Consider the following 25558-nt stretch of genomic DNA (forward strand, 5'->3'; position numbering starts at 1 on the left):
GCATTGTGTTTCTGTGTTTGTAATGATGTAAAGCACTTTGAAATGTCTTGCTGCTGAAATGTGCTATACAAATAAAATTTGATTGATTGATTGATTGATTGATTGATCATCACAGAGACGAGGCTCCAACCAACTGACAGCTGTCAGACTGAAGAGGACGGTTCCTCTCTGACCCGGCCCAACAGAACCACAGCTTCAGGACAAAGCTGAGGAACCTGCTGCTGCTGCAAACCTCACTTTCATTCATTTCATCTAGATTTGCTTTTCTACAATCAGTCATTTCTTAGATTTGGTCATTAATGATGATTTGAACTTGTCAGTGTTTGTGGCTCGACTCTGGAGGAACAACATTTCATTCTGGATGTAAAGATGAGAATCAGAAATGAGAAATAAAACAATCTGAATCTTTACCAAACCAAACTGAAACATCTCCATCATTCATTTACATCATTTGAATTATTTTACTCATTTTGTTCATCAGTAAAAAACATTTTAAAGTAAAAACTGAAAAACAAAGTTCAATAATCTCAAAGTCTGAAATAAGAAAAAAATAATATATAAGGTAAAAAGTTTTAGAGATTTTATTCTGACATTTAAACAGGTTGTTATGAAATAAAATATATTAGAATAAAAGCATTAATTAAACTAATGTTTAAAGTATAAATGAATAATTTCATTGTATAAATAAAGAAAACAAACCTCAGATTCTTCACTTTACTGACTGAACTCTCCAGGATCTCAACCAGAGGCTTCAGATCAGAGTCTCCACCTTCATCTATGATGATCTGATTTATTTCCAGTTCAGTCAGATCTGGGTTGGACTTCAGAGCCGAGGCCAAAACTTCACATTCAGCCTTTTGGATCAAACAGCCACCAAGTCTGTGATTAGAGAAGAAATAAATTCAGTTCTAATGAAATCAATCTGGATCATAAACAGACTAAAATATGATAACAGTGATGTCATCATCTGATCAACATCTGATCTTCAAGTTACTGAGTTTGACCCCACAGAGAATCTGTGCAGTTCCTGGTTAAAGTCCAGGTTCTGGTTCTGGTTCTGGTCCAGGCTTCATGTCCTCAGACCTTCAGCTGCAGTCAGATGTTGAAGATCTTCTATCATCTGTGAAGGAAAGTTCAGTTTTCTCTGCAGCATCTGATGGAGCTGCAGCGTCAGAGCCTCAAAGGAGCTGAAGCAGCTGATGAAGAGGCTGACTGAGCTGATGAAGGAAACTACTGGAGATGATGGAGAGGAGGAGGAACTGCTCACAGCTCGGACTTGGACTAGACCGTGTGGCTCAGAGGAACAAAGGTTTGGATGTTAGAAGAAATTGTTGCTAAACTCTTAAAGAGCTGAAGACCAAAACAGAGCGTTTGGGTCCAGCAGCATTTTTCATGGTGAAGCAGTGAAAGTTCTCCAGTAACTAGAAGAGGCTGGGATGTCTAAAGAGTTGAAGCTCATGTCTCTCCAGGTCTTCATGGCTAACAGCTTCAACAAAAGCTGCAGATGAAGAGTTGATGAGGAAAATGGTTCCAGCTCTGGAAGCAGAGTTCTCAGAGCTTTGGGAGGATCTGACAGAAACTAGGACTTTTTCTGGAGCCAGACAACAATCACCACATTTTGCTCTCATTTACAAACTCAGAGGAAACTAGTGGGAGGAGGAAAAGTTGGTTCACTAAGTTTCTAACTGGTTTCCATGTCAACAGCAGCAATTATTGGGGTTATTTTAAAGTGTCCATCAAACCTAAACAGTGATTTTATAATTTAAAAAAAAGACAAAGATCCTAAAAGGAGTAGCGGCTCAATGAGTGAAGAGGAGTTTAAAGTGTAAAAGTCTCTCTGGCTGATTGGATCTTTCAGACAAAATAGATTTTTTTCTAGAGTTCAGGGTTTTCTATTCATTTAAACATGAAAACTGATAAAAAGATAAATATTTTTAAAATGATCAAAATGTCTAAAACCAGAAGCTGCAGCTGTCCTGGATGAGCTGAATGTTTAGATGGTTGAATGGCTGAAATAGTCCAGAGGATGAAGGAAGAAGTTAAAGACCAAAAACATCCAGAAGCAACTTGAAGAAGAAGAAGAAACAGGAGGACAATAGAGCTGAATCAGCATTCACACAATGAAAACATCTGGACTCACCGAGCCTTTCTGCAGTTCCTCACAGCTGGAACCAGTCTCAGTCGTCCTGATTCTGAAGTGTTGTACTTCTCCAGGTCCAACTCATCCAGAACCTCTGACATCTGCAGCATGAAGGCCAGAGCTGAACAGTCAGTCTCTGAGAGCTTCTTCCCTGAATCCAGCAGCCGTTGGATCTCCTGATAAAATGAGACGTCGTTCATCTCCACCAGACAGTAGAAGATGTTGATGATTCTGTCAGTAGAGATTCTATCAGTGTTCATCTCCTTCAGGTTGGTGATGATTCTCTGGATGGTTCCTGGACTGTTCTCTGTCTGACCCAGCAGATCTTCTAAGACTCTCTGGTTGGACTCCACAGTGAGACCATGAAGGAAGCGGACAAACAGGTCCAGGTGGCCATTTTTACTGCTGAAGGATTTATACATGACTTTCTTCATGAACTCATCTAGAGATGTTTCTCTGTATTTTTCTCCCAGAAACGTCTTGATCACCTCTGACTTCCTGCTGGTGAAACAGTGGAGCATGTAGACTGCAGCCAGAAACTCCTGGATGCTCAGATGAACAAAGGAGTAGACGGAGATGTCGCACGTCCCTCTCTCTCTTTTAAACATTTCAGTGAACACTCCTGAGAACAACGCAGCATCTTTGATGTTGATGCCGCACTTTTTGAGCTCTTTGTCATAGAAGATCAGGTTTCCCTCCAGCAGCTGCTCAAAAGCCAGTTTTCCTAGAGACTCAATCAGCTTCTTGTTCTCTGGACTCCAGATTGATCTTGTCTTTTTTCCTCCATCATACTTTTCCTTCTTGATTGCGAAGTTAACCTCCAGGAATGCTATGTACATCTCAGTCAGAGTCTTTGGCAGTTTTTCTCCCTCTCTGGTCATCATCACATCCTCCAGAACTTTAGCAGTGATCCAGCAGAAAACTGGGATGTGACACATGATGTGGAGACTTTTTGATTTCTGGATGTGGGAGATGATCCTGCTGGCCTTCTCTTCATCATCTCTGAATCTCTTCCTGAAGTACTCCTCCTTCTGGGGGTCAGTGAACCCTCTGACCTCTGTTACCATGTGAACAAACTTTGCAGGGATCTGATTGGCTGCTGCAGGTCGTGTGGTTATCCAGAGGAGAGCAGAGGGAAGCAGTTTCCTCCTGATGAGGTTTGTCACCAGAACATCCACTGAGCTGGACTCTGTAACATCAGTCAGGATCGGATTGTTCTTGAAATCCAGATTAAATCGACTTTCATCCAGACCATCAAAGATGAACAGAACCTGGAACGTTTCAAAGCTGCTGATTTCTTTGGTTTTAGAAAATAATTTATGAATCAGTCCTAATAAGCTGAACTTTTCTTCTTTCAACATATTCAGCTCTCTGAAAGTGAATGGAAATATGAAATCAATGTTCTGGTTGGTTTTGCCTTCAGCCCAGTCCAGAGTGAACTTCTGTGTTAACAGTGTTTTCCCAATGCCAGCCACTCCCATGGTCATCACTGTTCTGATTGGTTGATCTCTTCCAGATGGGACTTTAAAGATGTCTTCTCTTCTGATTGTTTCTTGTTTCCTGGATGCTGTTTCAATGTGTCTGACCTCATGTTCCTGGTTGACCTCTCTAGTTAACCCCTCTGTGATGTGGAGCTCTGTGTAGATCTGGTTCAGAACGGTTTGATTTCCAGGTTCAGCGACGCCTTCAGAGAGACTCTGGAACTTCTTCTTCAGAGACGCTTTATGGTCACTCTGACACCGAATATCAAAATCTGAAGAAAGAGACAAAGACAGGAGAGGAGACACTTCAGCTGAACATAAGGAAAACAATAATTTTTTGATATTCTCAGAGACAATTTGTGCATCAGATTTAATGGAGGAGAAAAAAGTAAATCAATAAATAAAAAGCCCAAATTTTATAAAAACTCTGCATGGTAAGAAGAACGAAAGTCACGACTGTAACTACGGTGCGATGAATCCCAGATGACCGCCAGAGGCGGTGATTAAAGCACTGGATGACGATTACCGACAGAGTCCTGAGAAATCACACACAGAAAAGAAACAACCCCGAAAACATGCCCACCTCACTGGGATGATGATGAGCGCAGGGATTGGATCCCAGGTGAAAGGTGGCCCAGTTAACCCTGTAAAACCCAGCAAAGGTATTTGGGGATGACCAAGAGGCTGCTGCACATATAGCCTCCAGAGTGACCCCAGACACCCAGCATCTCACGCTCACAGGACTCGGTCAGGTCGAGCTGAAATCGCCACTCTTGACCCGTAAACCGACGAGCGATTAGGCCAGGAAACACGGCTGCACAATGTAACAAAAGCAAACCTGAAGCAGCTACGATAATAAATAAAGACAAGCCAGATATGGAGGCACAATATAAGAAAAAGCAATCCCAAAAACAGAAATTAATTGAAACCTTCAATTCATCCATGTGCTGAAGATGTTTGACCATCAATCTGCAGGCTCTCTGTTCTTCTTCATCACAGCATCTATTTTGTTGCAGTCCTTGTCTGCTCTGGTTTGGTTCTTCTCAAGTTGACCTTCTATCTCTGAATGTTTAAAGACGCGATCTGATAGAAGGTCATCAAGGAGCTGTTAACTCTCAATATTATTGGTGAATATTGTGATGAAAATATTGACTGATTAACAAACATTTTCATCACTTTTTTCTCCTGTCTTTATCATCACCAGCACATAAGTTCCAGTTACACCAGCTGAAATAATTGATCACTAAAAGACTTTTAAACCTTAAATTTCCAAATCTCAACTAAAGACGTGGATCTGGTCCAACAGAGACGACAGGAGGCTCTGATTGGAGGAGTTCAGTCTCACCTGGAGAACAGCTGCTCTGATTGGCTGTCGGCCGTTCAGCTCCTGTTCTGGGTCTTTCTTCACACTCACAGCTCCTGTAAAGACATTTCTTCATCAGTGAAATATTTCACTATCAACAGGCTGGAGCTGAACATGTTCATGAAGGTCCACCACAAACTAGAGACCAGAACTGGGTCAGAACAGAACCTGAGATCATTGATGATCTCTGGTGTGAAGTTCTTCATTGAATTATATTTGGTATCATGATTCATTCAGACTTTCATTCAAACTCTGATTTACTGACCAACATCCTTCATGACTAATTTTAAATTAATATCTCAGAAAATTAAGTTACTGTTTATTGAAACACTGAAGATCAACCAGTTAATATCTTTTATTTTATATCTATAGATTCACATGAATCAGTTAGAAAATGGTTTCTTACTTTCTGTCTGATGGTTCAGGTTCATTACTGAACGTTGGAGGATCACCTTTGGACCGGTCACTCCTCATAGATGGACTGATGGGTCCTGGAGGTTCTGCTCTGTCCTGATCTTCCATCTTCTGGCCTTTTGGAGAGAGAAACCAGAACCAGTCAGTCCAGTGATCCGGTTCCAGTAACTGTTCTGTGAAGCAGAAAGCTGGTTCCCATCATGTGTTCAGAGGATCAGAGTGAATCATTTGAATGAATGAGTGAACATTTCCTATGAACTAGTGAACTTATTTAGCTCCCAGTGGACTTGAACGCATCATGACTCTATTGTAGCTCTGTATGGAGGGAGTCAGTGAGCAGAAGGTTCTGAGGGAGCAGCAGCTCAGGTCGGGTCCACAGCTCTCCTCCAGACAGAACCGGGTTGTTGTTGCGCAACACCCCCCCCCCTCCTTTCTGTCTCTACTCTCTCACTCTCTGCTTCCTCTTCTGAGAGAGGAGATGTGCTACCAGCTCTCCTTCTAACGGGTTAATTGAGTTTCCTAAATCTGCTGGGATTTACCCTGTCCAGAACTGAAGTAAACTCTGTTTAAGCTGGTTTCGAGAAACGATTCGCCTGGTTTCTGACGGCCTACATCCAGGTGTCCCACCCTTCTTCCCCCTGTGAATTAGCCAGACTGAGCAGCCTACAGCCAACTAGTTTCACAGAGCACACCTGTTAACGGTCGCTCGTTCTCTATTTTACAACTTGCATTTGTTATTGAACCAGGTAGGTTTTAGTGACTCGGGCGAGTCCCAAGGATGACGTTTTAAATTTGGGCTACCAGCAACCTAAAAACATTTTAAACTTTTTCCTCTCCAGAATCAAACATCACAGCTATTTTACAACCATCAAAGAACTTTAAGGTGACTCATTAACTGAATGTCCACAACATCTTTTAGATTTTCTTTATGCTAAATATTTTATTAGTAAAGCATTTTTGCAAGGGTCAGTACAGCTTAATTCAGTAGCAGAAATAATCAAATAAGTAAAATCAATCATCTAGTCTATCTTTCCCTACTGCTGATACTGAAAACTGAAAAAGGGAACCTTTGAGAGAGACGGACGGAGTTTGACGTTTCGAACCCCAGACCTGGCTTGATGATGAAGAAGGTGTTGCAGCAGGAGGAAGACGCCGATCGATGAAGGCCGGAATCTCTGTAGGTCTGATGAGCTTCTTCTCCGCATGGATGGTGAGGTCACACAGGACTTGGTGCTGGCAGGAAAAAAGGCACCAGTTCTTCTTCTTTGTCTTTGCCTTTGTCTTTGTCTTCATCTTTGTCTTTGGGGTCTGAACCCAGCCGATGAGAGAAGTGCGATTTGAAGCCACAGATTGTGGGGCTGACGGGTTGGTCTCCATGAGAAGGACAGTCTTCGGCTCCGTGGCCCCGGCTCTTCTTCAGCTGCAGAGTTCTTTGTCCATCTCGATCTTGGCTCGAAGCTGCCCGGAGGATCCAACAAAAGGTTCCTCTTTTGCACCCACCTTTTATAGGGTTTATCCACCCTTTTGGGGCGTTTTCATTGGCTGTCTGCTTAGACAGATGACCTCACATCCATCACTGTCTTACAGACATTATGTCCTGATGTCTGTGCTAATGTCTCAGGGTTGCTCAACCTCCTATGTCCGTTGTCTTCACAACCTTTCACCTAAATAAGGCGTTGATCATCTCTGCTCTCCTGTTAGTTCCTTGCCTTTCACCTTTCACCTACTCTCCTCTACCTCCAACATATCAGTGATGTTTAATTGCAGTTACACCTTTTACACCATTTCAAGTTCAATGTCAAAATCACATTTATATCACATTTATTTTCTTTAGCTTCTCTGATCTAGCATTCATTTATAATTTTATAACCATAACTTATATCACATTTATTTTCTTCAGCTTCTCTGATTTATCATTCATTTATGATTTTATAACCATAACTTATTAATTATACTTATTATAATCCTAATGTGAGTTATTACAGATGTTTTTCTGAAAAGAAACCAAGAATAATACATGATTCTAATTATTTAATACTAAAGTTACAGTTACTTGTTTTTCTTGTAAGTGTTCTCACAAATGTAACTGTAAGTATTATTACAAGTAAACCATTATTAATATAAGTATTTTACTTTGAATCTTATCAAATTACTCAAAATGTTTTAGATTTCATTCTTTAAAACTTTCATGTTTTAAAATAAGTAATAGTCTCAGCTATTTTTATAAATCTGCAGGCTGGAAACTTCCTCTTTTTCCAGGAAACCTGCTTTTCCTGTTTAATGACTCTCTCTGACTGACTATGATTTCTTATGATTAGATAGAAAAAAGTAGAATTAAAGCAAAGTTTGCATGAGACAAAAACAACACACACAACCAGATTTATTTTATTGACACTTAAGTCTACTGTTGGGCCTAGAAGTCACTTGAGTGATTCATTTTAAAGATAACTTTATTTATTATTACTGCTAAACTAAAATCTCCAGCATGGGGAAGTGGGATGAGCTCGGGTTTTCTTGACAGGGTCCAGCTGGGATCTCAGCAACATGTCAGCCTCTGTGTGCAGCTCAGCAGGATTTCCTCTCAGCTCAACAGACACAAAGCAGCTTTCAGGGACCACAGCATCCAGCTGAGGTACCAGCTGGACCCACTGCAAGGAATCATGGGTAAACAGCTGCTTCAATAGGGGGATGAAGCCCCCAAACACTCAGCGAGGCCTGAAACATATTTAGTCTATTGATCTGATTGAACTTCAAAATAAAGAGACACATTAATGCAACTCTTTTAGTTAGAAACTAGTTTGTTACAACTGATCTAAAATGTTTGTGAAATTATTTATTTTATTATTATTGCTCCATTTAAAAGTTTTGTTATTTTTAGGGTTGAACCGACTGCAGTTTTCTGGCTGATCGATTCCGATTTTGCAGATACTGATTGCTAAACACAGCAACCTTTCAGGTAAGAGTCAGTCTGGATCTGGATGCATTTTTCCAGCAGAGCTTTGAGAGACAAAGAGTTTCTTCCTGCTGAAAGGAGCAACAAGAGGAAAACCTGGAAAAAGACCAAACTCAGTGAGGAGGAAGAGAGGAAATCTGTGGACGGCTTAAAGCCGGTTCTGATCCACAGACAAGAGAAACATCAGTTTCTGCTGAACCCCAGACTGATGAGGGACGGAGTGATGTGATTCACTTCCTGCTGATTTCAACAAGCAGAGAAACTAGTTTACAATGTTTTAGTTCTGCTTTTTAGGTTAAAACACCAGAGAGAGTCGCTGCAGCAAGAACTGATGGACTGTAAAAGTTACATTAAGTTCTCAGTTTATTTAGATTAAATCTGAAAAGTTCATTATTGCTCCACACAAACAGATCAGCTTTAGATGCTGCTGTCATGGTAGATCATAGCTGATCATTCACCAGGTTAACTGCGCAGTAACTGAGCTGTGTGTTTATAGTGTGTTCAATATTTCTCTTTTTGTTACTTATAGTCGCATAATGTAACCTCACTTAGCATCACTTTAGAAGCAGCAACGTCTCACAACAAAGGTTTTCATTTGATCTAATTCCTTTCTAGATCAGGCCTTCAATAAAGTAAACAGAGCGCTGCTGCGGGGACCAGGCCCTATGAGAGCCGAGCGACCCAGGCCGAGGAGACTGAGGCCCCGGGAAGCCTCGGTGGGTTCATCGGTTAGAAAGGCTCCAGAGAGCCGAGAGACACGGAGGGACCCGGAGCGGCAACACTTACCTCTAGTAACAAGTCAGCAAGTTATTTCCATCCTGCAGCTCAAAATGGAGGCTGATCTGAAGGAGACCAAAGGTGGTTTCAGTTTCTATTTTCACAGGAAATCACGTAACTTGTGTTTTCCTCTCATCTGTGTCCACTAGAGGGCAAAACCCGCCCTGCTCTGATAATAATAGTTCAGTTCGCGGCTCTGCAGCTAAAACATCAACATCATTCTGACTGTTTCCAGGATAATTTAACTTTTCATAAATATTTTCCTACCTTCAGACCGGAAGCTCAGCATATTAGCGTCTAAACCAGAGTTGTAGAGCTTTGATTCAGCTCTGTTGGACCTGAAGCTCCAGTTTAGGAGCCACAGCTCATCAGGAAACATTAATATGTAATTTATTTAGGATATATAGATGAGTTATCTGTATGTAAATAACACATCTATATATTAAATCAGCCGTCAGTCCTTTAGACAGACCATAATAATATTAGTGTTTATAATGAGAAAGACATAAACGTGATCAACTTAACAGAAGTCAGAAACCAGCTGCAGCTCTACAAACTCACCTCTATATTCAGAGCGGGGAATTTCCGCCCTCTGGTGGCCATAGTGGGAACTACAGTCCTGATAATGCTGCATTGTTTACATTTAATATCCACTTACTGTGGAGTTTAGAGAAAAACTAACAGTCTTCCTGAGTCATATTGACAATTTACTGACTCACATATTATCCTGACATTTTTTAATTCACTGTTTGGAGTTATATATGTAATAAAAACAGTTTAAAATCATAAAATAAAGCTGCTGTGTTAAACTCTTACAGGAAGATTTTTCTGGTCAGACTGAATAAAATCCTGCAGTGACTTTTATTTAACGACAGTAATGTAAGCTGACTTGATCTGACTTCATAAAATTTAAAATTAAAACAAAGATAAAAATCCCGTTGAACAATTTACATGAAGAACGTCTGTAGTTATGATAGTTCACCACCAGAGGGCAGTAAGAACTCAACCAACCATCATAAAACTGATAAACTTTAAACTTTTCACTAAATAGTTTCTAATAACAACAGCAATATTAACTTAATCCTATGAATAATAATCTATATATTTTATATCTGTATGTTATTAGATATGGCGATTAATTATTAAAATAATTTAGAGACAAAGTGAACAACAACTACTTAGAAAGTAACAATTTCTATTACTGTAGATGAAAATTTAGCTGGAAAAAAATTACATTTTATTCTGTAAAAATCCCAGAAATATTAACTGTGGGTAATTTTGAGAATCAAAGTCTCAAAAAACTACAAATATTATGAAAAATATATTTATTAGTGATCAGCTGAGATCAGAGCATCAAGCTGGATAAAACCATCTAAAGGACAATTAATCAAATTAAAACGTGAATGAAGCTTTTAAATATATCTGAACACTGTAGTAAACAGATTATTTAACTTTTATTTGTTGGAAGAGACTCGCTCTCTACCGCCCTCTTGTGGTCAGACACTGTAACTACACACTAAAATTCTTTATACTAGTTTAATAATAAATTAATGAGTGATTATTAATTTCCTTTGTCCTTTATACTAGTTTAATAATAAATTAATGAGCGATTATTAATTTCCTTTGTCCTTTATACTAGTTTAATAATAAATTAATGAGTGATTATTAATTTCCTTTGTCCTTTATACTAGTTTAATAATAAATTAATGAGTGATTATCAGTGAACTGAAGGACAGTCGCTGCTGTTCAGCATCAGAGTTTAAATTTGCAGCTGCTGATAATCAGTTTGTGTGTAAAACCAGCTGCTGGAGCCTGTTAGCATCGTTAGCATCGTTAGCTCCGCTCAGAGTCTCTGCGGGCTGTTTTCATCTCTGTGGAGCTGCTTCTAGTTCACACTGACAGATAAAACATTGATTTCATGTTAAAGTAGAAAGAAGATTTAAGAAATAAAACCGCAGAAACACGAAGAAAGCAACACGGGCTACATTAGCCAATCAGGAGCGGGAAACTAGCTAGCTGCTAACTTAGCCTTCTGCCCCCTAGTGGACGCAGTATGTAAATACAACCAGAGTAAAGCTAGAGAGTTGATATGTGAATAGCACTTCCTGTGGATTCCTTCAAAGTAAAACACAAGGAACTAAATTCTCCTCTAAGTACATTTTAGCTTGTTAGTTTATTATATTATCAGAAAGCATAAATGTGTAATTTTCTTAGGATGTGATATAAATTATATAATTGGGCTCTGAAGCAAAATTATCATAATTATTCTGTTTTCCAGAAGAAAATAATATATCATAAAAATTCTCCTGACTCTAAAACGGAAACTCGGCATCTTGGTAAACAAACCAGTTATTTATTTCATCAGGAAACATTAATATGTAATTTATTTAGGATATATAGATGAGTTATCTGTGTGTAAATAACACATCTATATATTAAATCAGCTGTCAGTCCTTTAGACAGACCATAATAATATTAGTATTTATAATGAGAAAGATATAAACTATTAAGGAAGAATAATTAACATTAACTTTGGACAAAAAGTTTGGCTCCTTCTTCCTTAAAGTCCACGGATCTCTGGCAGGCGGACTGCGGCTGGAGGAAGTGAAACCACGACACTGCGCGTTGCCGTCACAGATCACAGAGTTTAATTCCACACAAAATAACGCATGAATCAATTAACAAAGCTGCAGAGATATAGAGATATATTCATTACCTGTAACAGGAAACAAATCGAAAAAAGAAACACAAAGAAACAAGGGGGGCAAAGACGCGTCTTTGGAGAAAGCTTTTTTTATGCCAAAAAGCAAAACAGTGGTAGCATTCTGAATTTTTAACGTTTACATGAAGTTTTATACTGAGTGGGCGTTTCTTCAATTTAATATATTCAACTAAGGCGTTCCGCTCTTTAACCAATTAGAAACTCCCGTAGGAACTACAGGAAACTTGAGAAGTCTCCCAATTTACAACGAAGTTCCAAAGGCGTCTGGTTTCTGTCGAGAGACAAAGGCGGACCAGTTAATCTTGGACGATACCAGGTACGAATGTCCCCGGCGCCGAGAGTCTTAAGATAAGATTTCGCAGACACCCATAAATCTGACGTCTCTTCCATTATCTCTCCTAACGTTCTCGAAGAGACTTGCATCTGGTAATTTTCAAAAAATGTTATCTTTACAAACCCCAGTTTTGCTTTTGAACATTCAGCCCCCCAAAAGATTAAGTTCTGCCAAAATAATACATAAAATCCACAGGACAAAATAAAGTATAATTCCTGAGCCATTTTCTAATAGTAAAAAAAAACATTTTCATTCAAACAATTTCCATTTGCTTCTAATATCGTCACAGATAATACAGTTTTCAAATACATTCATCCTTTAATAGTTTTTAAATGAGATAATACAATCTTCAGTAAACATGGTATTAATACTTAGAAGTTAAATGTTACGGGGTTTCAATCTTCTATTTTGCATTAGTTTTACACCATCGCAGATGCTGGCCTCCAGCAGTTCTCCCCAACTGCCTGCAAGAATGTTAATTTATGTTTCTGTGTTCTGGCCGGGCTGCAAGCGGCCCCATTTAGTGATCTGCATTCTAACCCCTGTCTGTCCGGTTCAAAACAAGAGTATCAAACATACCCTTTTACACATGCGTAAAATTAACTGCATTAAGCACCAAAATCAATAATTTTCCTCGACAAAACGTGATCAACTTAACAGAAGTCAGAAACCAGCTGCAGCTCTACAAACTCATTTCTATATTCAGAGCGGGGAATTTCCGCCCTCTGGTGGCCATAGAGGGAACTACAGTCCTGATAATGCTGCATTGTTTACATTTAATATCCACTTAATGTGGAGTTTAGAGAAAAACTAACAGTCTTCCTGAGTCATATTGACAATTTACTGACTCACATATTATCCTGACATTTTTTAATTCACTTTTTGGAGTTATATATGTAATAAAAACAGTTTAAAAATAATAAAATGCAGCTGCTGTGTTAAACTCTTACAGGAAGATTTTTCTGGTCAGACTGAATAAAATCCTGCAGTGACTCTTATTTAACGACAGTAATGTAAGCTGACTTGATCTGAATTAAATTAAAATAAAGATAAATATTTGGTTGAACAATTTCCATTGATGATGTAAATAATGAATAAATCCAGAAAGACAGCAGGGTGACCGATGGAGAATGTGCTGATATGTGATGAAAATCGACTGTTTCATCTCATGTAGATCTGAACATATAAATTCATATCCAAGCATCATTATAGGTGGAGTCGTTGGTCCCGTCCGTATTAGCGCTGAATTTTCCTGCTGCCCTGAACACATCTTCAGTAAAACCAGCCTCACTGAGGCCAATAGACCAGCGCTACGTTGCAGGAAAACTCTGAAGCTTCTTGGCTGGTTTTGGCCTCTAAACTGAGACGCTCTCATATGAAGTGAAATGTTGCACGTTTAAGGTGCTGGAGATGACCTTTAACCCCTCGCTGTCCCAGGTTTGAGGTAGTGTCGAGGTGAAGAGCCAGACTCCTGATCTGCTGTGAGTGACGTGACGCTCGGTGGAAGTCCTGCATCCTGTTCCATCTTCATGTTGGAGACGTGAGGCTTTGCTTCTCCTGTCTGGGATTTGATGGGAAACGAGTCACAAGATTCAGATGATTTCACAGTCGTCACTTTGACGATGCAAACTCTGGTTCCTCTCAGTGTTTGGTCTGTCAGAACCTGCTCAGGTTCCTCCTCAAGGTTTTACTGCTTTTCTTTAAAGTTGTACAACTTTAAATCCACACAAATAAACCAAAGAAAGTCGGTTATTATCTCATCTTCTAATGTAAATTTTCATCCGTCAACAAAAGCTGGAAAACAAAACTGTTCTACTTGAACATCAGCTGTGCAAACTGATCCCATCAGATCTGTGAGCAACATGGAGTTTATCTTTGTTTCATTTCAACTTTGACCTTTTGTTCCTTCCTGTTGCATCAGAAACTTCCCGTCCTTAAAGTGAATCAGACGGTTTGAGTGAAACCAGGTTTCAGGTGGACTGAAGTCGTCTTCACTGTGAACTTCATCAACTTTCTGCTTCACAACAAAACCTTTCAAAGCCAAACACACATCCAAGCAGCTGAGTCACAAATGATCCAAGTTCAAATCTTGTGTTTCTTTTCTCTGGAGGATCTGCTCAGGACGTCTGGATCTGTTCTGAAGTGGATTTAATGCTACAGATCCGGAGGAAGTTTTAGTGTTTGGCTCTGAATCTATAGAGCTGCTATCATGTCTCATTTTAGCTCAAGTTTTTTCACCACAACAGAGTAAAATGACATTTTGCCCCATTAACATGCTCTTTAAAGCTTTTTAAGGTTTTTCAGTTTACGCGGACTCCGCCGTCCTTCTGTTTCCTATCAGTGCCTAGGATTCATGGGGTTTTACACCCCAAAGACCCTCAATCGTTCGCTCACTTTTTAATTTAAACGCTACTCACATGTCCCCCCTTCACGGACGTCCCGTCAGCCGTTGGTTTCCAGCAGGCGTATCGGACTCCGGCTTCGAAGGAGCAATTTATCCATCCATCCATCTTCTTCCGCTTATCCGGGGTCGGGTCGCGGGGGTAGCAGCTTCAGAAGGGAGGCCCAGACTTCCCTCTCCCCGGCCACTTCTTCCAGCTCCTCCGGGGGAATCCCGAGGCGTTCCCAGGCCAGCTGAGAGACATAGTCCCTCCAGCGTGTCCTGGGTCTTCCCCGGGGCCTCCTCCCGGTGGGACGTGCCCGGAGCACCTCACCAGGGAGGCGTCCAGGAGGCATCCTGACCAGATGCCCGAGCCTCAACTGGCTCCTCTGGATGTGAAGGAGCAGCGGCTCTACACTGAGTCCCTCCCGGATGACTGAGCTTCTCACCCTGTCTCTAAGGGAAAGCCCAGACACCCTACGGAGAAAACCCATTTCTGCCGCTTGTATCCGCGATCTCGTTCTTTCGGTCACGACCCAAAGCTCATGACCATAGATGAGGGTGGGAACGTAGATCGACCGGTAAAGCGAGAGCTTCGCTTTTTGGCTCAGCTCTTTCTTCACCACGACGGACCGGTACAGCGCCCGCTTGACGGCAGACGCTGCGCCAATCCGCCTGTCGATCTCCCGCTCCCTTCTTCCCCCATTCGTGAACAAGATCCCGAGATACTTGAACTCCTCCACTTGAGGCAGGACAAACCCCCTGACCCGGAGAAGGCACTCTACCCTTTTCCGGCTCAAAAAAATGGCCTCGGATTTGGAGGCACTGATCCTCATCCCGGCCGCTTCACACTCGGCTGCGAACCGCTCCAGCGAGAGCTGCAGATCACGGCCTGATGAAGCCAAAAGGACCACATCGTCCGCAAAAAGCAGAGATGAGATCCTAAGGCCACCAAATCGGATCCCCTCAACACCTTGGCTGCGCCTAGAAATTCTGTCCATGAAAGTGATGAACAGAATCGGTGACAAAGCTCAGCCCTGGCGGAGTCCAACTCTCACCGGAAACGAGCCCGACTTACTGCCGGCAATGCGGACCAGACTCTGACACCGGTCATACAGGGACCTGACAGCCCGTATCAAAGGGCCCGGTACCCCATACTCCCGGAGAACCCCCCACAGGGCTCCCCGAGGGACACGGTCGAACGCCTTCTCCAAGTCCACAAAACACATGTAGACTAGTTGGGCGAACTCCCGTGCACCCTCCAGGACCCTGCAGGGTGTAGAGCTGGTCCAGTGTTCCACGACCAGGACGAAAACCACACTGCTCTTCCTGAATCCGAGGTTCGACTGTCCGACGGATAGTTTCCAGCAGGCGGGTCGGAGACACAGTCCTGGAAAGGATCTGTGAGACTCCTAGGAGCCTGCGGTGGTCACGGTCTTCTGATGTCCGTTCCTCCCTCTGGAAGCCGCAGATTTCTGCCTCTGCTCTCAAGCTTCATCTGAGTCTAGCCCTGCTTTTGTGGTCGTTATTTAATGTTTTTTCGAAATTAAAATATCCAGGGTGGCACCCAATACCTCAAAGTCCCTGATTGATACATTTTGATGAACGTTCTCCCAATTATCTGAAATATATTTGATTTCTCTTCTTTAGTTTCTTCATCCGGGGTCTGAGTCTCTGTTTGGTCCATCTTTTCTTTGTCAGCCTTTAAATTTTCTTCCCTGGCTTTAAGTCTGTCCATCTTTAATTTAAGTCCAGCAATTTCTTGAGTGAGCTCTTCGTTCACCTTGCCGATCCAGTACAACTGTTGCGATTTCTCTTTTATTGAATTGTTAAAGTTTCTTTTATCGACCATTGTTCCCCATTGTATCTTCCTATTATGGGTTGACAAGGCTTTGCTTTCTGATTGCAGTTGTTCAACTGTCGCTTTAGCCTCGTCCAATTCACTGTTCAAAGTGCTGAATTGTTTTTTCAAATAATCATTTTTGTTGATCAGCCTTTCATTCTCTACCTGCCAGGTATCTTTTTTCCTGGCATTCAGTCTCTCAATCTTCAGCCTCAGATTTTCGACAGTTTTCTGAAGCTTCTTGTTCTCTTTTGTAAGCTTCCGGCAGCTCTTCTCCAAACTTTCCACGTTCTCCATCAATACATTTCGTCCCGCCATCGTTCAGTTTTGTTTGAGATTGAAGACTGCAAATGAATTTCTCTGTGGAACCTGGGAATACAAAGACAGGCGGCTGTGATGTCACAGACAGGATGAGTGACATCACAGCTTCACGTCAAAGCCACAAGAAGTCTGTTGGGTGAGGGGGAGGGAGAGGGGGGGCGGATGTTGTTTTTTTTTTTTACTTTATTCGCAGACACACTGTATAACGACAGAGTTATGCCTCATTTGTTCTGCCTCAAGAAAAAACAAATACAGATAAACATATTCAAGATAAAGAAAAAGCTAAGGGTTCATTTAAAGCAATACAGATTTCAATTGTTTTATTTTCTGTAGCTCTTTTTCTGTCATCTTCATGTCGAATCTTCACATTCAAAGACAAACTCCCAGGATTTTCTGGTTTTTATTCATTTTTATTTTTCACAGATTGTGAGAACATCCCACCTTTAAATGGCTTGTTTTCCGGTAGAGAAGAGACATTAAAAAAAAAATTAAAGATAGGCAACAAGATTCTATGAAACAGTGTCATTGTTTTTATTGTTTTATACTTGTGCATATGTATTAATTGTTTTTATCTTGTAACCAGGTTGCTATGTATTGCAAATTTTTTGCTCAGGTCCCTCTTGAAAATGAGATCTAGATCTCAACGGGGTTTACCTGATTAAATAAAGGAATATGAATTACACCCATTGAGTAAATATGAATGCAGCAGCGCCCTCTGCTGTTTGACAAAGGTTAAAAAAACCCAAAAAACTACTTGCCGCATGTTTACGTTTATTAAGTGTTATGTCACCGGATATCTTACAAAACTCAAACTCTTATGCATCACTTTTACACAAAGTGATGCATTTCAAACAGTTATTTCCATGATCCAATCAACTTCTATTCAGACACCAGAAAGTTCCTAACAAAGTCGATAAAATGTCGAATAAAAATGATTTTACAAATCCTTTAACCTGTTGGACCCTAAGGGGGTATAAATAAATTTCTGCCTGACAAAAACACACAAAAGTAAATCACTTATATAAATAAAAGGACATTTTGCCCCATTAACATGCTCTTTAAAGCTTTTTAAATTAAATTAATACTTCATAATAATGACAAAAAAGAATCTGAATTTGTAATAAAAACAAAATAAAAAGCCAATAAAAAGAGAAAAGTGTTTTAAAGCCATGAAGCCAGAACATGATTTAATCCTGTTCCTGTTATTCCATGTAACATTCTGGAATAAAACCAGGGATTTAATCCACACAATGTTCAGATTTTTCTCCTGCCATGTTTCCAGCTGGTGGCCTCAGAGAACAGAAGATGTTTTAAAAGCAAAACTTCAAACCAGAATGAAAAACTAAAGCAGCATCAAGCTGCATTGTAGCTGAAAAACCCATTGAGCTTCAGTGAAGCGGCTGAGATGAATCGTTCTCACCTCCATGTCCAACTGGAAACTCCTGACAGCAAAAACTGCAGAAAGTTTTAATCCCGTCGCCACTGACAGGCTGAACCAGATTCTTTGCTTCTCATTCCTGCTGCAGCTGCAGAGTCTCTTGTTCTTTCTAGTTTCCTCCATATGAATCTAGGAGAGAAATGTTTCTAATTAGATGTGACCTCTGACCTGAAGAATCCTCTGCAGACGAAGCACATCTGCACTTTTTTCTTCTTTTTCTATTTTTATGGAAGTTGGCAAAAAACTTAAAGTGTCGCCGACACGATAAAACCACTGACATGATTTACAAAGATGACCTTTCATTGTGTGGACACAAAAACCTCCATCATGTGACCTGAAGGCCTCTGATTGGTCGCCTCTAGTGATGTCATCAGAGGCTGGTTGTTGCTCTGCATGAGACAAAGTGTCTAAAGAGTAGTGATGGTCAAATGAAGCCTCATGAAGCAATGAAGCTTCCCGGCCCATTGCTTTGCCCAAAAGTTCATAACTCGATGCTTCATTCATTTCTCACTAGTGACATCTGCTGGTGAAACTGTGGCAGCCTTGTCACTCAGATAGACATATTTAAAAACAATTAGTAAATGCAATATTGTCAAAGTTCTTGTCAAACTCACGTTTAGTAACAGGAGAGTCAATTAAATCCTATTTAACTCATCTTTATTAGTTATTACAATAATTTGTAGTCAATCCTGATATATGTTGACGGTCAGTGGCTGTTTTCTTTTGTCACTGACTGATTTGACAATAAATATTTGTTTTAGTGGATTCGGAGTGCAGCGCTTGTTGGGGCAAACAGTTTTCTTTGAGTTTTGATTTGCCTCCTGAAAAACTAAAATTCTTCAAAAGTTCTTTTTCTTGGATTTCTATTGGCTCTCTGATCTGATCCCTTATATTTTTACTCATCAGCCAGAATTTTACTTTTCCAGCAGCTTTAAGTCGTTTCTGCTGTGCAAGACTGATATATTTTTGCAGAGCAAAGAAATAGTGGAAATAATTTCAAGAAGATGAGAATTTTGGAGGTGAAGGGTTTAATTATTGTTTTTGAAGAATCTTGTGAGCGAACATATCAAGTTTTCCCTGATTTTTTTCTTCTTGCTGGCTCCTTTTCAATCAGGTTTATTTGTGTAGCACATTTCAGCAACAATGCAGTCAAAGTGTTTTACATAATAAAAACACACAAATATAAAGTCACAAAATAATCAACCATTGAGAAAACTGGTAACAAACATTACATTTGTGAAGCCATCATCAAAATCATTAATACACATGAACTATAAAAGGTTCCTTTTATTTCGGCCACTGATGAAGACAAATATTCCTCTGATGCGATCAAATACAATAACCCATGAAGCAGCGGCTCATCACGCTTTTATTGTGAAAACCGACACGCAAAATGAAGCAGGAGGAAGAGCAGCAGAACCAGTAAAGATACTGGAACCAGTTCAGCTCAGCAACAGGAAACTGCAGCTTTAAGAGAGCTTGTAGAAATCTGCTGTCAGTTTGTTAGTTCTGATCAGCAGGAAACCAGAACCCGACCAGAACCACAGCTCCATGAAGCCAGCAACTTGGCTCTGAAGGAGAACCGGGCCGAGTTCTGGTTCCTCCACAGAGAGAAAACCCAGAGAGGAAAACAAGAAGAAGTGAAAACTCACCTGATCCAGACTCTGCTCTGCTGCTGCATGGAGTCTGAACCGGTTCTGATCCAAACCTGACTAGAGCTGAGGCCCCGCCCCTTCACTCACCTGAGGCTCCGCCCCCTTCCAGGTGATATTAAATTCCTTTCCTTCCATGTTTCCTCTCTTTGTTTTCTCAGTGAGTTGAGCTGTAAAACTTTAGGTCAGATTTGAACTTTTTCAGGTTTTTCTCAGTTTTCTGCTCATTTCCAACCAACATTTTATTGCAGGAAATCATTTCAGGAAGGAACCAGAAGATTCAGGAGTCTGGGAGATGTGACTGTAACCGACCTGAACACTGAGGCCCCACAGCGCCCCCTGCAGGATCTGCTGCACCATTAACCAGACAGAAATGGCAGTTTTATACAAGTTATTATTCTAATTCAATAGCTGATTTAATTAATCGAGTTTTGATTGAAAAGATTGATTCTCATCTGTTTTATTAAAAAACATCTTCAGTCTGAATACTGCAAAAATAAACTGCTGGCTAAATTAGTAGCTTAAAGCTGAAATCAACTTGAGATGTTTCTGCTTTTACTAATTTAAGCTGTGAAACTAAATGTGAAAACTTAAAATACAGCAAAAATGGCATGGAGGATTAAAATGAAGGTTTAGTTATTATATGTGTACACAGTCAGCTGCATAAAAAATACACAAAGATTTTTTAAAAACTTTATTTGGTCGTTAAACATCCAGCAACCCACATTGCATTAGAAGAATTATGAAAATCAAACATGAACCAATCAGCACATTATCCCAGTGATTCTCTGAGGTTTGAATAAATCAGTAAAATCACAGTAAAGAGCCTGAAGTTCTCTAGAAAACTCAAAACATGAAATATGGAGTTAAAAAAGTAAAAACCAAAACAAACTGAGAGAAATTAAAGCTGAGAATCAATGATGACGTAAAACTTCAAGATTTAGTTTTTACAACGAACATAAAATATATAAAATCTTTTTTTTCCAGGTTCCACATGTTCCTGAAAACTGCTCTAAGATCAGAGTTTCTGTAGGACATCCAGTTCTAAACTGGTTAAACTGGTTTCTGTGATGGAAGCTGAAGTTTCTCTGCAGTTTCCAGTAAAGCATCTTTTTATCTGTGGAGCTTTGAGGAACATTTTCATGTCAGCAGAAGGAAGAAGCAGCAGAGAAAAGAGGTTTGAAGTGTCTTTCATGGCTTCAAAGCTGAACTGAAAATGATTCCCATGTTTCCATTCTCAGACCATTTCTGGTTCCAGGATGAAAATGAATCAGAGAGAAAAAAGATCAACTTTCCAGTTGAATCCAGTTCAGATCAAAACTCCATGAAGCCTCTAAATGGAGCCCAGTTTGAATTGGATCTTTATTGATCCAAAGAGACAAACAATATCAGACACTAAATGACAGACATGAGAAAATAAACAGGAGGAAAACCTTGGAGGTCAGAGGTCATCATCGTGATCCAGTCAGAGTCTCTTTAGACTCAAACTGCTGCAGCTTCAACCTCTGAGGATCAGCAGGACACTGAGACCATTTTCTACTTCACAGAGATCAGAACCTGCAGAGAGAAGAAGGAAGGAGAGAGCAGATCAGTGAGTGTTTCCAGCCTCTCTCCAGCAGCAGTCAGTGACGCAGCACATCCACTAGACGGTTTCCAGGCTGCAGTCAGACTGATCTCAGAGCTGTGACCAAGATGAACCTGATCAGTTGTTTCCTGTTGAACTGAGAGAACAAACAGATCTGAGATCAGATCTGCTGCTGCCACAGTTTGATGGATGAGGACCACTGTCTCTAGACATGTTGGACGGCTGGACGCTGGAGTCCAGCTGGACTTCCTGGAGACATGGACACAGCAACAACACTCATCTTCACACCAACACAAACGCAGGAACACAGCAAGCTGCTGCTCCTCTGATTGGCTGATTGCTGTCTCTGTGTCCAATCAGGAAGCCTGAACCATTCTCCTCCCACTGAGAAGCTGCAGCTTTACTGGGAACACTGGATCTTTGCTTTGATGCTAACTGGGTTTAGTTCAATATGCTGACAGCAGCTGGACTCACTACAAACATTTACTTACTTTACAGTCTTTACAAGATTCTTCAGCTGCTGAACATCTGAATCCTTCAGGTTGTTTCCTCTCAGGTCCAGTTTTGTCAGACGGGTCGGGTTGGACTTCAGAGTTGAGGCCAAATAATCACAGCTGATCTTTGACAAACTGCAGAACTGCCATCTGAATAAAGAATAAAAGATGTGAGCTGAAGCCAACAGGATGCAGGTTAACCAGTCCAACAGAACCAGTTAAAGATTCTCATCAATATTAATGCCAACAAGCTGCTGCTTCAATAAAGACCTGCTGACTTCAGAACCAGAACCAGAACCAGAACCTGGTACTGGGTCATGTTGTGTTGGAGGATTTTAGTCAGTAAAATCATTCCAGGTTCTGATCAAAGTGTTGAAGCATCAGTCATTGATTATAGATTTGTTCCTGTCAGATTCCAGGAATTCACTTTTCTAGACTGGGTTGAATGACCTTTGACCTGCTTCACATGAGGGGGATTTCTACACACTGGGGGTCCGAATGCTGTCCTGTTCTGACCTCAGATCAGCAGGTCCAACTCAGTTACACAGAGGGACTAAATTAAACTCTGGATCCAAGTCCAGGAACAAACTCAGAAAATATTTATTAGAACAGAAGAAATTAATTTGATTTATGATCAATTATATATAATTATTCACAGAAATATCAATAATTATAGAATTAAAATACCTCAATGTCTCCAGTCTGCAGCCTTCAGTCTGTAGAAAACCACAGAGCTCCTTCACTCCAGAATCTTCCAGGTTGGTTTCGCTCAGGTCCAGTTCTGTCAGGTGGGTCGGGTTGGACTTCAGAGCTGAGAACAGAGAAGTCCAGCTGGTCTCTGACAAACTGCAGTCCATCAATCTGAATAAAGAATAAAAGATGTGAGCTGAAGCCAACAGGATGCAGGTTAACCAGTCCAACAGAACCAGATAAAGATTCTCATCAATATTAATGCCAACAAGCTGCTGCTTCAATAAAGACCTGCTGACTTCAGAACCAGAACCAGAACCAGAACCTGGTACTGGGTCATGTTGTGTTGGAGGATTTTAGTCAGTAAAATCATTCCAGGTTCTGATCAAAGTGTTGAAGCATCAATCATCAATCATTGATTTGTTCCTGTCAGATTCCAGGAATTCACTTTTCTAGACTGGGTTGAATGACCTTTGACCTGCTTCACATGAGGGGGATTTCTACACACTGGGGGTCCGAATGCTGTCCTGTTCTGACCTCAGATCAGCAGGTCCAACTCAGTTACACAGAGGGACTAAATTAAACTCTGGATCCAAGTCCAGGAACAAACTCAGAAAATATTTATTAGAACAGAAGAAATTAATTTGATTTATGATCAATTATATATAATTATTCACAGAAATATCAATAATTATATAATTACATACTTCAATGTCTTCAGTCTGCAGCCTTCAGTCTGTAGAAAACCACAGAGCTCCTTCACTCCAGAATCTCCCAGGTTGGTTCCGTCCAGCTCCAGTTTTGTCAGATGGGTCAGTTTGGACCTCAGAGCTGAGAACAGAGAAGTCCAGCTGGTCTCTGACAAACTGCAGTCCCTCAATCTGAATAAAGAATAAAAGATGTGAGCTGAAGCCAACAGGATGCAGGTTAAAACTGAAACATGAACAAATAAATAATAAAAATGTAGAAAATTAATTTCCCTGAATGTAAAAGAAACATGATGAACTGATTCTAACATCTGATCCAGTCAAACTGGTTTAAAGAGTCCAAACCAGCAGAACCAGAACATTTGATCAATAAAGAAACTCAAAGTTTTCTATCAGCCTGGATGAGTTGAGCTATTTCTGCTGGTTCCTGATCATCAGCTGGAGACCCGACTTGGTAACTGGATCAGAACCACTCAGTTTCTTCATTAATGGCCTTGGGTTCTTATTAAAGCTGCTGAAAGCCAATGGAGGCCATTATTTCCTAAGGAGACGTGACCTGATGAAGCATCATCACAGAGACGAGGCTCCAACCGACTGACAGCTGTCAGACTGAAGAGGACGGTTCCTCTCTGACCCGGCCCAACAGAACCACAGCTTCAGGACAAAGCTGAGGAACCTGCTGCTGCTGCAAACCTCACTTTCATTCATTTCATCTAGATTTGCTTTTCTACAATCAGTCATTTCTTAGATTTGGTCATTAATGATGATTTGAACTTGTCAGTGTTTGTGGCTCGACTCTGGAGGAACAACATTTCATTCTGGATGTAAAGATGAGAATCAGAAATGAGAAATAAAACAATCTGAATCTTTACCAAACCAAACTGAAACATCTCCATCATTCATTTACATCATTTGAATTATTTTACTCATTTTGTTCATCAGTTAAAAACATTTTAAAGTAAAAAACTGAAAAACAAAGTTCAATAATCTCAAAGTCTGAAATAAGAAAAAAATATATATATAAGGTAAAAAGTTTTAGAGATTTTATTCTGACATTTAAACATGTTTTAAAATGAAATATATTAGAATAAAAGCATTAATTAAACTAATGTTTAAAGTATAAATGAATGATTTTATTGTATAAATAAAGAAAACAAACCTCAGAATCTTCACTTTACTGACTGAACTCTCCAGGATCTCAAGCTGAGGCTTCAGATCAGAGTCTCCACCTTCATGTATGTTGATCTGATTTATTTCCAGTTCAGTCAGATCTGGGTTGGACTTCAGAGCCGAGGCCAAAACTTCACATTCATCCATTAGGAGCAAACCGTCACCAAGTCTGTGATTAGAGAAGAAATAAATTCAGTTCTAATGAAATCAATCTGGATCATAAACAGACTAAAATATGATAACAGTGATGTCATCATCTGATCAACATCTGATCTTCAATTTACTGAGTTTGACCCCACAGAGAATCTGTGCAGTTCCTGGTTAAAGTCCAGGTTCTGGTTCTGGTTCTGGTCCAGGCTTCATGTCCTCAGACCTTCAGCTGCAGTCAGATGTTGAAGATCTTCTATCATCTGTGAAGGAAAGTTCAGTTTTCTCTGCAGCATCTGATGGAGCTGCAGCATCAGAGCCTCAAAGGAGCTGAAGCAGCTGATGAAGAGGCTGACTGAGCTGATGAAGGAAACTACTGGAGATGATGGAGAGGAGGAGGAACTGCTCACAGCTCGGACTTGGACTAGACCGTGTGGCTCAGAGGAACAAAGGTTTGGATGTTAGAAGAAATTGTTGCTAAACTCTTAAAGAGCTGAAGACCAAAACAGAGCGTTTGGGTCCAGCAGCATTTTTCATGGTGAAGCAGTGAAAGTTCTCCAGTAACTAGAAGAGGCTGGGATGTCTAAAGAGTTGAAGCTCATGTCTCTCCAGGTCTTCATGGCTAACAGCTTCAACAAAAGCTGCAGATGAAGAGTTGATGAGGAAAATGGTTCCAGCTCTGGAAGCAGAGTTCTCAGAGCTTTGGGAGGATCTGACAGAAACTAGGACTTTTTCTGGAGCCAGACAACAATCACCACATTTTGCTCTCATTTACAAACTCAGAGGAAACTAGTGGGAGGAGGAAAAGTTGGTTCACTAAGTTTCTAACTGGTTTCCATGACAACAGCAGCAATTATTGGGGTTATTTTAAAGTGTCCATCAAACCTAAACAGTGATTTTATAAAAAAAGACAAAGATCCTAAAAGGAGTAGCGGCTCAATGAGTGA

General features: G+C 40.4%; 1 long non-coding RNA gene across 1 annotated transcript; it reads right to left on the minus strand.

The window, feature by feature from the left end:
• Window positions 1-22715: 22715 nt before the first annotated feature.
• LOC116715981 (uncharacterized) lies at window positions 22716-24497 on the minus strand. Its single transcript, XR_004338317.1, has 3 exons — window positions 24454-24497; window positions 23295-23468; window positions 22716-22758 (listed from the first exon to the last, which is right to left on the minus strand). It is a non-coding gene; the product is annotated as an uncharacterized LOC116715981 (long non-coding RNA).
• Between the last annotated feature and the right edge of the window lie 1061 nt (window positions 24498-25558).

The sequence above is a fragment of the Xiphophorus hellerii genome, chromosome 24, assembly GCF_003331165.1.
Source record: "Xiphophorus hellerii strain 12219 chromosome 24, Xiphophorus_hellerii-4.1, whole genome shotgun sequence".
Lineage (NCBI taxonomy): Eukaryota > Metazoa > Chordata > Actinopteri > Cyprinodontiformes > Poeciliidae > Xiphophorus > Xiphophorus hellerii.